The following is a 6,000-nucleotide window of genomic DNA, read 5'->3' as shown; positions in this document are numbered from 1 at the left end:
GGTGGACAAGGAGAAGAGATGGGGCGTCCTCCCCTTGGAAGAAGATTAATTAAATACTGCTACTGCTAAGTCGCTTCAGTCGTGTCCGACTCTGTGCGACCCTATAGACGGCAGCCCACCAGGCTCCGCCGTCCCTGGGATTCTCCAGGCAAGAATGCTGGAATGCGTTGCCATTTCCTTCTCCAGTGCATGAAAGGGAAAAGTGAAAGTGAAGTCGCTCAGTCGTGTCCGACTCTTAGCGACCCCGTGGACTGTAGCCTACCAGGCTCCTCTGTCCATGGGATTTTCCAGGCAAGAGTACTGGAGTGGGGTGCCATTGCCTTCTCCGTTAATTAAATAAATACTTATTAAATATTTACTATGTGCCAGGGATTGTATTAGGTGCCAGAAGGACAACAGCAAAAAGACAGACATGCTGCCTGTCCTCATGAAGTTCCCGGACTGGTGGGGGAGAGAGAGAAATAAACAGAAAATTGCCCTGTGTGTTAATTGGAGCTCTAATGGCAGAGAGCAGAGTGTGCTGAGCAGACAGATTGGTCCTGCAGGTAGTAGAAATCATCCAAGCGTAGGCTCAACTAGAGAAATGAGCCTGGGGTTTCTGGCCTTCCCTCTGCTACTGGGGATTTGGGTCTGGAAACATCAACCTTCATCTGCAGATCTCTGAGAAACAACCATTGTAGTAGTTATTTCAGGCAGCCACATAGGGACTTCTCAACTCTTTTTAGTTTACCAAGTCCTGAGGCAATGTTATCTGTCGAGTGTATGTGTGCGTATATATATACACAACACATGTATCTTGCTATACCATTTGAAAGTAAGTCACAGACATCATTCGACTTTAGTATGCATCATGTAAGATTTATTATTAAGATTTATTGTCTACATAAGTAATAAAAACATCATTTCAAAAAACTAACAGTAACATGATGAAATTATCTAGCATTCAGTCCATATTAAACTTTCCCTAGTTTTTCCAAGAATGTCTTTTATGGCTAATATTTGTCCCTGACCTTGAACAAATATCCAGTTGAAATTTATGCATTATGATAAAAATTGTTCAATTTTCCTAATGTCTTTCTGCCCAAGAAGTAATCATTATCCTATTTACCTGTCAGGTCTGTACTTTTGTACTTATGCTATATATGTTATATTTGTAAAATAATATATAATATTGTTTTTTGGTTAAAATTTTACTTAGATGGTATTATAATGTATGTATCATTCAATAGTTTTTTTTAACTCAGCATGTTTTCAAGATTTTTCCATGTTAACACATATAGACCTAATTCCTGTATTTTTAAAGTTCTATAAAATATAATTTATCAATTTCTCTATTGAGATATACTTAAGTTATTTTCATTAGTTAAATTATTTTGCCTTTTCTTTTAGCATTAAACAGAGTGTCAATTATAAAATTTGAAAGGTGTTTTTGCAGACTCACAGACACAGAGAATGGACTTGTGGTTGCCAAAGGGGAGAGGAGGTGAGGGAAGGAAGGATGGATGGGGAGTTTGGGATTAGTAGATGCAAACTATTATTTATAGGATTGATAAACAAAGTCTTACTATAAAGCATAGGGAACTATAGTCAATATTCTATGACAAACCATAATGGGAAAACATGAAAAATAATGAGTGAGCAAGTGGAAGTCACTCAGTTGTGTCTGACTCTTTGTGACCCCATGGACTATAGCCTACCAGGCTCCTCTGTCCATAGGATTCTCCAGGCAAGCATACTGGAGTGGGTAGCCATTCCCTTCTCCAGGGGACCTTCCCAACCCAGGGATTGAAACCAGGTCTCCTGATTCTCAGGCAGATTCTTTACCATCTGAGCTACCAGGAAAGCTCAGAAAAACTATATATAAAACCATAATATATAAAAAACCAAAAAAATATATTATATATATAAAATATATAAAAACATAAAAATGTATACTATATATAATATATATATAAAACACACAAAATATATAAAAACATAAAATATATATTGCAGAAATTAACACATTATAAATATATAAAAAACATTATAAAATAAATATAAAAATATACAAAATATATATAAAAACATAAAAAGCAATATATATATATATATTGCAGAAATTAACACATTATAAATTAATTCTTTTTGTTCAGTCACTAAGTCATGTCTGAGTCTGTGAGCCCACCTGGCTTCCCTGTCCTTCACCATCTCCTGGAGTTTGCTCAAACTCATGTCCATTGAGTTGGTGATACCAACCAACCATCTCTTCCTCTGTTGCCCCCTTCTCCTCCTGCCTTCAATCTTTCCCAGCATCAGGGTCTTTTCTAGTGAGTTGGCTCTTTGCATCAAGTGGCCAAAGTATTGGAGCTTCAGCTTCAGCATCAGTCCTTTCAGTGAATATTCAGGATTGATTTCCTTTAGGATTGACTGATTTGATCTCCTCGCAGTCCAAGGGACTCTCAAGAGTCTTAACCAGCACCACAGTTTGAAAGCACAAATTCTTCAGCGCTCAGCCTTCTTTTTGATCCAACTCTCACATCCATATGACTACTGGAAAAATCATAGCTTTGACTGTATGAACTTTTGTCAGCAAAGTGATGTCTTTTCTTTTTAATATGCTGTCTAGGTTTGTCATAGCTTTCCTTCCAAGGAGCAAGTGTCTTTTAATTTCATGGCTGCAGTCACTGTCTGCAGTGATTTTGGAGCCCAAGAAAACAAAATCTGTCACTGTTTCCATTGCTTCCCCATCTATTTGCCATGAAGTGATGGGATCAGATGCCATGATGGTAGTTTTTTCAATGTTGAGTTTAAGCCAGCTTTTTGCATTTATTTCAGTAAAATTAAAAAGCAAGAAAAGTGTTCCTGTATATCTGTTAACTTCTCGGTGTATGTCTCGTTTTGCCCAAGTCCTTCTGAATCTCCTTCTGCTGTGACCTTGGTTCCAGTTTTGGAACCTGCTTCTATGGCAGCCCCAGTGTCAGGTGGCAATGGTCTTCTCTGCCTCCCAGGGGCTTCCACAACCACCTTTCTGCTGATATTGTAGACCAGAAGTTCTCAAAGCTGACAGCGCATTAGAATTATCCAGGGAGATTTAAAATAGACTGATGCCTAGGTCCAACCCCCAGAGATTCTGATTTGTTTGAACTGGGGTGGGGACTGTGTAACCACAGTTCAGAACCATGGTTGATCATTATGGAAGTTACACAGAATCTTAATGTACGAAATTTAACAGCTGGACCGTATCTTAGTTTTGGTGCATTATATTACACTGATGGTGTTGACACTTAGAACCAAAGAAGGCTGCAAAAGATAAATGGCTACATTTCCCCACCCCCCCTGAGCTTTTACTTATATTCTACAGTTATTAAAAATCCCTAGTTATTGGAATGTGGCAGACAGGAGAACTAAATGTGTTACTTAATTTAATACATTTTAACCTAATGATTTATCTCAGGGTTCTGGTATTAAAGGAAAGTTTGTCTCTTCTGAGATACTGATATATTCCTATTATTAGATAATAAAGGGACATTAGGTAGTAACAGGTTATTAGATAATGAAAGAATGTCATAATTATTCCCTTTTTGTTTTGGCTCTCAGGAGACTTTCTAGAAGGGAAAACATTTATTGAACCATACAATGTGGCAGGCACTTTATCTAATACATATCTCATTTCATCCTTTAAGTAACTTTTTGGCGGCATTATCCATTTTACATGTAAGAACATGGAGGTTCAGGGAAGTTAAGTAATTTGCCCAAATCTATAGAGACAGCAAGTAGAAGAATCTGGGATGGAAACCAAATTTGCCTGATTTCAAAGTACAGGTCCTTTCCATGGTTTCACGGAAGGTTTGTAGTGGCTTCCCCCAGTGTCCTTTGCCTTGGCCGATCACTCCCCTGGTCAAAGTTGAGGTTCCTTACGTCCAGGCCTCTGTGCTGAAATCTAGACAGCGTGAGGGGAAATGTCCTGAGAGCAAAGTGTGGTTGAGGAAGTTGGAGACAAGGCCATCTTCTGTCACACCTCTGTGGAGGGTTCCCAGGCTCGTCACCCCATTGTCTCTCCCATACAACTCTTTCTTTCCTCCCCTCATTAGAACTACTGGGCTGTTTGTGCCTCTCTCCAGTATTGCAGCCTTCAGGTCTCTTCCTTTTCCCCATGTGTCCTGGAGACCCTCTGCTCTAGTCTTTTTTCCAGTGCATACTGCATATTTCCCTTGCATATTAGCTTTTTCAAGGTATTACTTGGTGGGGGAATTCCCTAGCGGTCCAGTGGTTAGGACTCTGTGCTTTGGGTAACTAAGATCCTGCAAGTTGAGTGGCACCGTCAAAAAAAAATACTTTATTAAAGAAAAAGATATTACTTGGTGGGATTGTTTTGAACTAGGAGTCTAGGGGAATGTGGAAATACAAAATGGTGGGGGTCTTGTTGGCTGCAGGAGGGCCAGTGGCCTTATGAAGGGAGAATGTGTAGCTTATTATGTCAGTCTGATGAATGCAGGACCAAGTAATCCTTTGGTGGCAATAAGTGCTACTAAGGAAAAATCTAAGAATTAGTATATCTGAAAACAGGTATTGAACAAGGCCGGACAGGTCATTACATGGATGTACAAACTTGTGCATTGTTGTTTCAGAGAAGTCTTTCTCACGTTTCAGCTGATGTGCGAAGGTAAAGCACGAGGCAGGTCTGACAGGCTTCAGTTGGTTTGTAGCTGACAGTGATGCCAGCTTAGCCAAGATGTTTGATTAGATAAGACCTTGGAGTGAAGTAAGTTGTCATAAAAGATAGGGGACTGGGGGACTTTGGGGAGTGTGTCCTGGGAAATGTAACCTCATTTAAGGTGGCAAAACAGTTCCACCTTAATTAAACCACCACGAATTGTCTCTCATTGGCATACTGATGGGAGAGAGAGGTTATGAGAGGACAGAGGGCTGTGTTTTGTTTAGGTGCCTAGAACATTTGGAATGGGACAAACCAAACCACCTGTGAACAGAATGGCCTGCTCGTTCTGGCTGAACCCTTGAACAAGATGTTGGCAGGGAATCCAGATGGAGAGAACATGTGTGGGGGCCATTTGGGGGCTTGTGGGGTGCTGGAGGGTAAGCTGTGTTGTTTCTCATGGCAGGAAGTGTCTTGCGTCTTTCTCTGTTAATGCAGATGGTACACAGAGGGGTTTGTATTGACTATTTGCAGCCTAGGTTGCAAGCATAGATGTGTTTTGTCTGCATGCCTCCATTCTCTGCATGGGATAAGGTGCTTCAAGCAAAGGCAGAAAGACATTTGTTATCCAAGTTCTGGCAGGTTCATTGGGTTTGGATGAGAAACTGTATGCCACAATTTGTGAGACTTTCCTTTCTAACCCTTCTCCATGGAAAAGTCTTGTTTTCTTCTAGGTAGAATGTCTTTTAGACCTGGTTTGATTTCTTGGAAGCTTGGAATCTGTAGGGAGCTAATTGCAGTGAAGCATTCCCTCACCCTTGTCCTGTCATAATGCCTGACTTTTTCTTCCAGCTTTGTGGAGTGAGGCTGACTTGTCAGACAAATTCCCAGAATGTTAGTTCATGATGTAGGATTGCTGAGTATGGCAGCTGTTATGGGCTGAATTGTGTTCCCCTCAGATCCATATGTTGAAGCCACAACCCCTAAAACATCATAATGTGTCCATGAGGGGATAGAGGTTTGAAGACATGATTAAGTAAAAATGAGATCATCAGGGTGAGCCTTCATCTCATCTGACTGGTGTCTTTATTAGAAGAGGAAATTTGGACACAGGGAGAGACGTCAGGGGTGCACACACAGAGGAAAGACGGTGTGAGAACATAGCAGGAAGGCACCATCTTCAAGCTAAGGGAGCAGGCTTCAGGAGAAACCAAACCAGCTGACACCTTGATCTTGGACTTTAAGCCTCCATAACTGTAATGGAATAAATTTCTACTTATAGGTTGCTGGGCAAATTCCATATAGCACCTTGTCTTGCCCAATCTTGTCTCATTTCTATTCTTAGTGAACTAGGTATGCATGTA

Source organism: Giraffa tippelskirchi, chromosome 9, assembly GCF_054371585.1.
Source record: "Giraffa tippelskirchi isolate mGirTip1 chromosome 9, T2T-mGirTip1v1.2.pri, whole genome shotgun sequence".
NCBI classification, from domain to species: domain Eukaryota; kingdom Metazoa; phylum Chordata; class Mammalia; order Artiodactyla; family Giraffidae; genus Giraffa; species Giraffa tippelskirchi.
Note: the sequence above shows the minus strand (reverse complement) of the source record.